General features: G+C 39.8%; 1 protein-coding gene and 1 pseudogene across 1 annotated transcript in view; both read right to left on the bottom strand.

Moving 5' to 3' along the window:
- ROBO1 (roundabout guidance receptor 1) overlaps positions 1 to 10,275 on the bottom strand; it is a 1,115,129-nt gene extending 1,104,854 nt beyond the window's left edge. The window contains exon 1 of the mRNA XM_019750008.3: positions 10,033 to 10,275. The gene's annotated coding sequence lies outside the window, so the exon portion shown is untranslated. The remainder of the gene's footprint in view (positions 1 to 10,032) is intronic.
- The window catches only part of LOC109457250 (elongation factor 1-gamma pseudogene), a 131,131-nt pseudogene continuing 128,530 nt past the window's right edge, over positions 10,051 to 12,651 (bottom strand).

Genomic DNA, 12,651 nt, shown 5'->3' with positions numbered 1-12,651 from the left:
GGAATAGTTTCTAAAACAAGGTAAAAAAAAAAGGACAAGCCATAATGAAAAAATTATATTACTTTTAATGAAACACAATATAAATTTTATTACAGTAAAAGACACTGATAACAGAAAAGGAAAAAGAAAAGATACAACTTGTGGAAAAATATTGACAATATATATACTAAGAATGAATTAGAATATAGAATATATAAAGGACTTCTATAAATCTATAACAAAAATATAAACATCTTAGTAGAAAAGTAGGTAAAATATATGTCTAAGCAATTCACAGTAGAGGAAACCTGAATTCTCAATGAACAGATGCTCATTGCACATATAATCAGAAAAGAGAACCTAAAACCATTCAAATGGTAAAATAACGTGACAATATTAAATGTTGATATGGTTGGATAGAATGGTAGCTCTCACTAATGTGCTTGGAAACTATAAATGCTATAAACACCGTGTTTGGGCAATATCTGAAAAAAGAAAAAAAAAGTAAATTCTACGTAATCAATCAATTTCACTCCTAGACGTATATCTAAAACAGGATTGAATATGTGCAGTGATGTATATTAAAAAAAAAAAAAAAAGATGATTGCTACATGTTTAATATAAGGAAAAATTGGAAATGCCTATTTATGAGAGGAAAAAATAAATTGTAGTAGATTTATATAATCGAATACTATATAGCAATGAAAAGGAACGAAGTAAATCTTTCTGCATCAACTTGAATAAATCACAAAAAACAATATTCCCAAGGATGCACATAGTATGTTACAATTTATAAAAATAGTATAGTCATTTAATACAGTACTACATATGATTGAGGGGTGTATGTGTACATGGTAAAATCAAGAGGAAATTCACCGGAAAAATAACTGCAAATTTATAATACTGGTTACCTCTTGGAGGTAGATGCAATCTGGAAGAGTATAATAAGGGCTTCAATTTTGCTTCATAGGCATATGTTCTTACTTAATCTGGGTGGTAATTTACAGACATTTATTTCACTACGTTTTCTGTCTGCCAAACAAACATCATAATATTAAAAAGTCAGAGTCATTAAGAGATTCAAGAACAGCAGCACCTCAACTCTAAACGCCATTTTCTATGTGATAATTGAAATTCTGCTCTTGACAAATGTGGCTTTCTGATGTGGATCTCTCTTGCCTCAGTAGAAATGAATCGTGATTTAACTCACTATACTCTGAAATGAAAGTTTTATTTGAAGCAGAGTAATCCAGGAAGACAGGCTCATAGTTTTAAGTAAGATCAAAGAAGCTATACTAATTGTTCCTCCCCTAAACTGCCAAATTAAGCTCCATGTTGGCCTGGCTCAGTTTGGGAGAAACTGTTGTCATAGACTCCAAAAACTTGATTACACTGGGAATTCTTGGTAAAATGCGGATTCCAAATTCCCACCTCCCCATATTTTAATGTATTTAACTGGTGGAGGTGGGGTCCAGGGAGAGGAATTTTAAGTGTTATTTATTTATTTATTTATCTATTTATTTATTTATTTATTTATTTATTTGATTCAGAAGTTTCCATGTTCGATGGCCAAAGTTTGAGAAATACTGCTTCAAGGAATTCACAGTATCATGATAGAAATAAATAAAGTCAAAGGAATTTCAGAGATATTATTAAGAAAGGATAAGAAAGAGACATATTTAAATATATTTGCTTAACATAAAGGCCTTCACAGAAGAGGTAACACCTGTTTGTGCTTTCAAAGATCAGTGAAGGATGAACAGGAAACACAAGTGGCAGAGGAGATAAACGCTGTGCATGCTTCCTTCCATGAACACATTAAAATTACAACTAAGTTATAGAACATGCAACCTAAAGAACCATTTGAAGTCTAACTGAACAGAAGTTCTGTAACTAAGGATATGAAGAAGAAGCCACGTCAAGACTGGTAGGAGGGGCAGAGATGCAGAATGGGCTGGTTCCACTTCTCCTTGTGGAAGATGAAAATTGGGATATCTCTGCTGTGGAGTTTTCCCCCCACTCGCAGAGGAGTGAAGGACCCCAGCCCCACTCCAGGCCTGGAGTACCAGTGCTGGGAAGAGGAGTACCCTACAACATCTGGCTGTGAAAAGCAGTGGGGATTCTGACCATTTTGAGGAGACCAGGAGGCTGTGGGAAACCCATACATCCTCTTAAAGGGTCTGCATACAGACTTGCTCACTCACGGGTACTCACCTTGTTCTCCAGCGTAGGGACAGTGACTCATGTGGGGGGCATCAGAGGCATATGGGAGCAGACTGAGGTGTGTGGCTTCGAATCAAGGGCTGGAGAACAGCTGCCATTTTCCCTGTGAGGCGGTCCTCCTCCCATGCAGTTGGCAGGGGGGTACCATCTTTAATGTGTTGAGTCCGCCTCCTATGCATATGGCCAAATCTTAATCTGATTGGCCTGGTGAGCCTCGCAACTCTGCCCTGTTGACTCACTAAGACCAACCCCACCCAACTCTCCCAATGTCAGAGGCACTTTTTCTGAGAACAGCCAGCCCTGCGTGCATTGTTCTCTTCTTTTGAAAACTATTGAATTCTGACAGACGCCAGGTGGGTGGCAACTGGCCTCGGTGTGCTCTGAGACTTTTCCTGAGTAGCTCTAGGCACAGTACCGGCACCAAAACAGAGTCTACATTAACCTGGTGACCACAACACTTCCTACTGTAGACGCTGCCTCACCCAACTAGAGTACCACACAAGGTTCTGTCAGTGGCTGAACCTTAAGGGAAAGGCAGGTGGTAGCAGGCCTCGAGGTGTCCTGGTATTTTGCAGAGTTACTCCAGGCTGGGTACTGGGTGGCGGGTGTCCTCAGTTTGCAGCGTGGCTTCTCCCATGAGCCTCCAGGTTTAGCACAGGCAGCGACCAACCATGGATGACTTTATAGCTCCTACCAGGTAATCTCTGGCTCGTCACAGGCAGTGGGTGACCTGGACCTGCACCAGAGCCCCTCCTGAGAGGCCCCAGAATCAATATACCTGAACGTTGGTTTCAGACCACAGCAGAGCACCACCCAATTAGCTCCACAAGCAGCATACACAAAGAGTGGTCTCTATAGGCACCAGAGCTCCCTGAGTTGAATCCTACTCAGTGGGGTAAGACCACCACACAGCAGCCTGTGAGCTGTGGATGTAGCTGAACTTCATCACCAATCAGCCTGAGGGATCAATCCCACCTACTGATGTGCCAATAGCAATCAAGGTGCAATTATAACAGCAGGGCACACAAAACCCACACAAGGGACACTCCAGGAACAACTGGTGCATGTGACCAGGAAGGCTGTGCTACTGGACGCCTGCTATATAAGGCACCCGGCAAAACTGGGAGACATAGCAGATCTCCCTAATACATAGGAGAAAAAACAAAAACAAAAACAAAAACAAAAACAAAAAAAAACAAACGAACAAAAAACACAGGGAGGCAGCCAAAATGAGGAAACAAAGAAATATGCCCCAAATAAAAGAACAGGAGAAAACTCCAGAAAAAGAACTAAATGAAATGGAGGCAAGAGGGACTTCTTTAAGATGGGGAAAAAAAAGTTCAAAATTATTAATAATAAAATGGAAATAGCTACATATCTGTCAATAATTACTTTCAATGTAAATGGATTAAACACTCAAAAGACATAGGAGGGCTGAATGGGTAAGAAAATGAGACCCTTGCATATGCTACCTACAAGAGACACACTTTGGATTGAAAGACACGCACAGTTGGAAAGTCAAGGAATGAAAAAAGTTATTTCATGAAAATGTAAATGAAAAAACAAAATAAATCATAAAAATCTAGGGTAGCAGATACTTATACCAGGCAAAATAGACTTTAAAGCAAAGGCTATGAGAAGAGACAAAGAAGGATCCAGTAATCCCACTACTGGGCATTTATCCGAAGAAACCCAAAATGCTACTTTGAGGGGACATGTGCATCCATATGTTAATTGCAGCATTGTTTACAATAACCAAGATGTGGAGGCAGCCTGGGTGCCTATCAATGGATGAAGGGATAAAGAGTAGGTGGTACATATATACAATGGAATATTACTCGGCCATAGAAGAGAATGGATTCTTGCTACCTGCGGTGGCATGGATGGACCTGAAGGGTATTGTGCTGAGTGGAGTATGTCAGAGAAAGATAGATACAATATGATGTCACTTATATGTGGAATCTAAAGAGCAAAATAAACAAACAAACAAATCAGAAACAAACTCATAGATACAGAGAACATTTTGATGGTTGCCAGATGGGAAGGGGGTTGGGGGGTGTGGGTGAAAAAAATGGGAAGAGACTAAAAAGTACAAATTGGTTGTTACAAAGTAGTTATGGGGATGTAGGGTAAGCATAAGGGTTATAGTCAATAATATTGTAATAACTATGTATGGTGTCAGATGGGTACTAAATTTGTTGGAGTCATAAATGGAGGGGTTGGGGGGTAAGATGAAAAAGATGAAGGATTAAGAAATACAAATTTGTAGTTATAAAATAGTCATGGGGATGTAAAGTGTAAGGAATATACTCAATAATATGGTAATAACTATGTATAGTGCCAGGTGGGTACTAGACTAGTCAGGTGATCATTTCTTAAATGATATAAATGTCTAACCACAATGCTGTACACCTGAAATTAATATAAAATAATATTGACTGTCAACTGTAATTGAAAAATAAAACAAAGGGGGGAAAGGTGAATTTCTAGGTATAAAACAAGTAAGTCATGGGGATGTAATGCACAGCAAGGGAATATAGTCAATAATATTGTGATATCAATATGATGTCAGATGGTTGTTGGACTTATCATGATGATCACTTCTTTAGATATATAAACGCTGAATAACTATGTTGTACCCCTGAAACTCATATAATATTGTATGCTAGGTATATTTTTAATAAAAATCTTAAAAATAAAAAAATCAACCAAGTATCAAAAAGTGAGAAACATTCTGGATAGAAGTTCTAACATAAACAAAGCAAAGAGAAATGAAATATTGAATATTTGAGAAAATGCAAGTAAATTTTTATGGCAATTAATAAAGCTGAAGAATGAAGAGAGGAACTCTGGGTCCAAATGACAGAGCACCTTGAAAGACGTGATAAGGAATTTGGACTTCATTATTTGTGCTCCAGAAAGAAAACTCTGGCAGACATGATGTATGTGAATTCAAAGGGGGCAAGAATGTAGGGAATAGCTTAAACGGATGATCCCAAGAAGTAAAAGTCGGAATTGGAGGACTGTCTGTTGTGAGAAAAAGAAGCTAAGCTCAAGAAAACCAAAATTCACAGGGCATGTTTTATTATTATTATTATTATTATTATTATTATTTTTATTATTTTTATTTTTATTTCTTGAATATAGTGGATGAGGCAGAGAAAGATGTCAAAGGTGAATTTGTCTGAATGCATGATGGTTAATTATGACTTGGAAATCCTACTAGAAGAGCAGGAAGAATGATACATGTGGCTTTGAACAATTTCCTTTACTACATTTTCCTTTAAAATATTTAAAGGAATACATCTCTAGGTGGAGATGTCAATAGACCTTTGGAAATAGACATGTGGCAATGCATGGACTAGAGGCACAACATTTGGATTTCATTATTGAAATTCTAGAAATGCATCATAGCATCTGGGATGATTGAAGAGACTGAGAAGACAATAAGGATTAAATGCAGAAATATAGTGAACAAGTAGGAAATTTTATTTGACAGATAATTTGTGTAAAATTATATAATATACAGTGAATCCTCAAGCGATGCTAGCTTACTCCTCTTAACCTCCAAATAAAGACCAAATTAAATGACAGAAGTTATAATTGATTGGAAATTTCAGAGATGTATAAGAACTATGAGGGTTGGAATACGCAGAGAAAATTCCTGATGGAGGAAGTAGATGAACCACTATAGAAAAATGAGTAGGGTTTGGCTAATTAAAAAGGAGAAACTTTCAGATCAGAGAAGCCATATGAATAGAAATGTGAAGGTGAAGGTAAACAGTTTCTGTATGAGAATGACATGATGGTTTCTTCCCCAACTCTTTGGCAAAATTTGTGCAAATTTCCCTGGGGTTGGTGGTTAGAGGTGGGACTATTCTTACTAAGACACTTACTCATTGTCTAATATCCTTGGAGAGTCATTGTTTATAGAAGATTGGTCTGGGGAAACACAAAGAATGGTTTGGATGTGAAAAGGATATTAATGAGGTTGGAATATTATGAATGTTGAAACTAAATTAAAAAAATAATAAAACTGTTTATTATTTTTAGGGAAACACAGGTCCATGGAATCTTGGGACAGCAGGTATGCTGTGGTCAGCAAGTACTTATTTACACTCGTGGATCTGCCCTGGATTTGGTGAATAGCTTTGCATATTTTGCTTCACCTCTCTGAGCTTTGGTCTCTTCATATGTTAAATAAATCTAATAAAGCCTTGCTTCAAAAGCATGATGTGAGGATTGAGTGAAATATCTATTGCAGGTAGGGCGCCTAACACTGAGTCTACAGCTTCCTCCTAGATGGCCTTGGATAAGTGTGTTACTCTTCTAGGACCTCCATTTCCTATGGGATTGAAAGAATTGGCTGGCCCATATACTACTAATATGTTTTTGGTATAAACGTTGAACTCATAAGCACTAATATTGCTCACTCACTTCAACAGCAAGTGTAGAGAGATAAATGATTATGTGACCGTGTCATTGTTCTAGCCTACTGTATGCCATCATGTTTTTGTTTCTGAACTCACAAATCTCAGAGAGAGAGAGAAATCAGTTGAGTTTTCTGGGCGATAAGGAGGTGCTTGTTCTCTAGTGAATTGGAGGGAAACTCATCTTAAGTTACATTTCAAATGGTGCATTACACCTGCTCATTCATCAAGCTGCCAAGGGCTTTCTTTGCTGCCTTGCTTTTTTTCTCTTAAAATTCACATCTCTGCAGTGTCTTGAGTTGATCAGTTTTTAATGAAAGTAGCATATTAAATCTTGCTGAAATAAAAATAGCTCCTAATGTATCAAGTATAGATTGATGTCAAAAGGGAGACTTCACAGCTGAGTACAACACTGGTTTCCAAATGCTTGCAGGCAAGTGGACAGGTTCCCTTTCATCTCTGACCAATGTTATTTTATATTGAAATTGATTCTACTAATATCATTAAAATAAAAGACAATTATACCGACCAATATAACTCTGTGGGGGAGATGTTAGGATATTTTTCTTTATTTTTGTGCAGCTTAGGGTAAGAGAAAGCCAGCTTTAAGCCTATGAGACTCCCTAGGCAGTTGTTGAGTCTCTGCCCTCCTCCCACACTGTGCACAGTGCTATGTCACTGGAAATCACTAACCTTTCACAGGATACAGCCTGGAAGATGTAACACTGGTTCAAGGACAGGGTAAGAGAAGAGAAGTAAAAGGAAGTAAGTGGGAAAATATAGCAGAGATGTGATTAACAGCTGTTTGCTAGAGCAAGCTTCCACCAGGGATCTGCAGCTGTGTCATTGTGCTTCAGTTCTGCAGATCACACAGGGCTAAATTGGAAGACGCACGGAGCAGGAAGATAAGTGGAGAAAGGTTAAAGGAAGTCCCAAATCCACGGCAACGATATGAGGTGAATGCCTTCAGCTCCTTACTTACTCCTCAGCTTTGCCCTCCCCTCCTGGGGGAGGAAGATAGAGTCCTGGAATACAAAGTCCTCTTACCAATTGGATATTTATTTGTTCTACGTTGCTGCTGTTGATATTTTAGTGTATTTTTCCCCTTTGGAGGAGGAAAAGGAGGAGTTTGATGAACACCCACCCACCCTTTAATCGTCCCCTTTAATAAAATCAACATGCTGCACACCTTCCGGAATGCTTCCAAAAGAGCTGTGCCTCCTCAAGAAACAGAAAAGGTGCGCTTAGGGTGGCAAACTGAATCTCTCTAAATAATAGGTCTGCGGAGCACCCAAGTTTGGACCTAAAAGCCTAGCTTCTAGTTGGCCTCCTAACAGATCAGTGGATTCTCAAAGTATTTTGTTTAGTATTACATCCTAGTTCCCAAACCACCACAATGGAAAGTGGGGAAAGATCACAATGATACCGTCTTCCCTCTGTGCTCAGAAGACTGTTTCCTCTGAAAGGTCTCCTGGAAGCAGCCAGCATCCCCAAGTGGACCTGCACCGACGCCCCTTCCTCAGCGAGGGATGACAATCCACCTCCAAATTAAACAATCTCCCACCAATACTTGGAAATACATAAACCATTTCTTAACATGTCATTGTAACAAACACAGCCTGATAAAAATCACTTAAAAGAAACAGGACAGATGACCCAGAGGAGTTTGCAAGGTCAGGGCACTCCCCGGTGAGAGAGTGAAAGGGTGGGAGGTGTTGAGGTCAGGGTTAAATGACACTGTGAAATGAAGCCCCCTGTCCTGCCTTCTCCTTCCTTCATCTATAGAAGGCGTCTCCAGTGCGCGCCTGCGTCTGGAAGCCTACCCCGCGGTGCCGCAGAGAGGGCAGGAAGCGCATTTCAAAGCCGCAGCTAAAGCAGCCTACTTAAAAGAGCCTAGCAAAGCCTGGCCTACGACCAGAATTGGCCCACATCACTTGCTACCTTTCTCCTCTTGCAATCTTATCAGCATTTCCCTTCTTTCCTCTTCGTCCCTTTTTCCCTTTGGGGTGCAGGTCCTCTAGGACGCTTGGGGTACACCCTAGGGATTTTCAGGTAGCGGTAGCAGCTGGAATGGGATGCCTCGGGATCCTGCCTGCCTATCTCACCTGTCTCCCTAGAAGGATAACCCGGGACCTGTGCAGCCAGGTGTGCCGGTCCTCCACGAGGCTCTCCCTCATCTCCTGGCGCGGGGACGCGGAGCTCAAGCGGACTCCGCAGCGCTGCAGCCCGGGGACGAGCGGCAGTCGGGGATGAGACAGTGAGATTGCCATGCCAAGCTCCCGGCTCTGCCCGCCCGCACGGCTCTACCTCTCCCCATTGTGTCCGCAGCGCTGCGGAGCTGAGCCGTGCTCGCCGCCTCGCCCTCCCTAACCCGGTAGCTCCAGGAGGGAAGAGCGGGGAGATAAGAGGGGGCAGGAGAAAAAGGGAGAAGAGACCTCAAAAGGGCACAGCGCTTCATCAATAACACAGAGGCGCCTGGACCTCCCTGCATTACCTTTCCCAGCTGAACGCCACCAACTGGAGCGCTTCCTGGCACGTCCCACGCGTGTTTTGTGTGTGTGTGTGTGTGTGTGTGTGTGTGAATGATGGGACGCACCTTGTTCATTCATCTATCGTCTCTCTCCCTCCTTCTCTTCCTCATATAAAGTCCCCCTTGTCTCCACATCACCACTACACCTTCTCCCCATCAGCACTACATTTCCAAGCAAAAAAGCTTCACGTTGGAACGCAGGTCTTGAAAAACCTCACTGCCTGCATATCACTAAGAGTTTACCAAAATTCATCTAGCAATGCTTCCTTTCAAAGGCCCGTTCGTATCCTCCTCCTGGGAGAATGCTTTCAAAGTTTGGAAGCTCAAATGGCCTCGGAACTGCAGGTTTCTGAGCCTCAGTCCACATCGTGAACCACGGTGCGGTGAGAGACATTGAGATTACACCGTAAAGTTGCCCAGCCCCAGCCTAGCAGGCCGCCGACGCTCAGAGCATCCTAAGATGCAGTTCTGTTTTCCCCCAGGAAGCCCAAATGTGCCACGTAACCTCCTCGAAGAGGGTTAACCCAGCCACACACAACAGACGCAGATCCCGAAACTTCTTTGTAAAGCAGGCTCAGCTTACCCAGAACGGACACAACACAACTTCCAATGAAATAAATGTCGCATTCCTGCAGGGAAACTTGTTGAATCCTGCCCGAGCACAGGGGCTGCAATTTCCGATTTAGCCTGAAGGTTTTTGATTCTACCCCAAAACACTCGGGTGCCCCAGTCACAATTTCTGGACAAACTGCAGAGTCCTTTCCGCACCCATTCTGCCCTCCCACCGCCACCGTTATAAAACCAAACGCATCCCTTCCCACGATTCTAAAGCTGCCTCTCACTTCCTTTACAATCATTTGAGACACTTACCCTTCGATAAGACTGTGTTCAGAAATCTGGTGGCTCCGTCGTGCAGGAGCAGCCCTCCAACTTTGCTCTGCACGGAGACCTTCCCGAGTTTAAATCAAGCAAAAGCTGAGACTTACGAACGTCAGATCGGGGAACGACCGGAGGGTGAGTGCAGTCGGGTTTCTTCTCAGTAGCAGCACCCTGGAAAAATCCAATCCTTCTTCAGTAGAGAATTCTTTGAAACCCGTTATCTGTATTACTATTAATGCGCAGAGCAGACGGCATTGCATGCAAATAGGTCCAAATGCGCGCTACTATTGGTAGCTGCCGAGGCCCCTGGGTCCTACTGCTCAGCCCCAAACTACACAGCAACACCACGCACGCAGCTCTGGGGGCGCGCGGAGGGCGAAATGGATTTAATTGATTCGTTACCTCTCCTATAGTAAAGCCTGCTGCGATGTTTAACCGAGGGAAAAACCCTCACATTTCAACTCCCGTCATGTGATCTATCATTTCATATTTGCTTTTAATTGTCTGTGTGGAGTGGCTTTGAAAATACAAAGGCTTTTAAAAAGAAAAACAAAACAAAACAAAACACATTTTTTTTTTTTTTTTTCCTGAAGAGATACTTTGGGCAGGAAAACCCTCGTTTTGCTCTCTGTTATGCATCATTCCCATATAAATCCAGGGAATATTTATATAGTCAGATACTTATGCACTTCACTCAAATAAAATAGCATCTAATTTTATTCTTGAAAATGTATGGCGATTCTAAATAAAATAAATAGGTTAAAATGGTAGAAGCTAAAATACGTGTATACTGATTATAAAACATGGGATTTTTTTTTTTAAATGCTGCTGAAAAAAAATGCCATCAATGACAATGTCATGGGTATCATTTTTATTTTGCAGAACCAAGAAACTAAGATATTTTATTTGTGAATATTGACAGAAAATATAAATCAACTTAAAGATATTGATAATGTCACAATATGTCAAACATTCACTATTAATTGCCACATTTTCTTTTTACAGTTTCTATCTTTGCAAGCCTATTAGTAATGCAAATTGGCAGAGGAGATTTAAAGTGAGGCAGGCCTGTGGTGACTGGCAAAATGAAATATTGTAACATTGCAAAAACACTTCACTACATCATCATTAAAGCTAACTATCTTAAAAATTAGAATATTAATAGTTGAATCTTAATATATATGAATTTAAAGCCCTGAAGCATGCATTTCCCTGACATTTAATTTTGTAAAAAGAGAAATCCTCATGTCAAACTAAAATGACAGATTCTGCCAAGTTCCATCTAAGGTATTTATTGGCATTATAACCTAATAAATAACATCATTTTATTATGTTTTAGATGTAAGTAGTAACGTAAATTTAATTATAAAATGATTATGTCTATAATTTACAGTTCAATGATATTAGAAAGTGATACACTGAATAAGGTCAGTAGCAACCAACTCTTAAATTCACCAGCCATGTGTAAAGTAAATAAATGAAAAATCAAAGTGCAAAAATACAACAGAACTGAAATCTTATTCCAAATACATGTATAGCATTTGAATTTATGTAGTATGTGCTACAATCTTTCTTCATTTCCATAACTCCTTCCTTTACAGCTCCTTCCCTTCCCCCATCAGTAACCCTTGACAACAGAAGTGTTACTTCAAGTCCAGGTTGCCTTTGCAGCCTTCCAGACCTAACTTACAGATTACATCCTTGTAGGAAACAGAATTAACTCTTACACGACTGAGATGCAAAAGAAAAGGTTTTCCTTCAGGGCTTAGAAAACTCAGCATTCTTATGTACAGTTCAAAAATTTTCACCAAACATACATTTTTGAAACGTCAACGACCACTAATTCAGAGTGGAAGGACATATAGCAGTTGTCAGTATATCAGAGTCATTTTGCTGCATTTCTTCATTGCTGTTGTGTGTCTGGAACAGCTTTTGGGAATGACTTTTACTTTAGGGTTATTACCATGTTAGCCCAGGTTAAAAATTTTTCAATTTGCAATGTAGTTAACATAAAAATGTTAAGATATAGCTATATTCAGTATAATTATATAGAGACTCATCTGTAAAAGAAAAAAAAAGCTATTATTTGGTATAGTAAGGAAAGCATAATGACCATGCAAAATTGAATGCAGATGATTGATATTCAATTATTTTTTAAAACAAATATATTATTGATCTTTCAACTTCCTGCTACAAGTGGACTTGGAAAAGAAATCATTTGCAGTCTAAGCACAAATTGAAAGTTCTGCATTTAATGAACATATTTTTTAGAAATGAGAAAAGATGTGTTTTATTCAGGCAAAGTTTGTACAAAATTAATTCAATTTGTCTATGGTTACAATTTATTGGAGGAGATGAATAGTTGACAAATATGATGGTGAACAGAAGAAACTAAATAAATCAAAGCCAGCCTATTAACACATTTAGCATAAAATTGATAAGTTCACACTTTCTGCATAAAAGCTTGAGTCAAACATACAGTAAGCTAATCAGAATCACAAATTCAACTTAGCTTTTTTTTTCAGGAAAAAATTTATTCTACATCTCTTCAATGAGTTACTTATGTTTGTTCTAATTATTCTTGTGTTATGAGATATATGATATATTACA

Source organism: Rhinolophus sinicus, chromosome 17 (genome assembly GCF_057876585.1).
Source record: "Rhinolophus sinicus isolate RSI-liver-muscle chromosome 17, RSI-T2T, whole genome shotgun sequence".
NCBI lineage: Eukaryota > Metazoa > Chordata > Mammalia > Chiroptera > Rhinolophidae > Rhinolophus > Rhinolophus sinicus.
The sequence above is the reverse complement of the archived record's forward strand: the minus strand, read 5'-3'. Positions and strand labels throughout refer to the sequence as shown.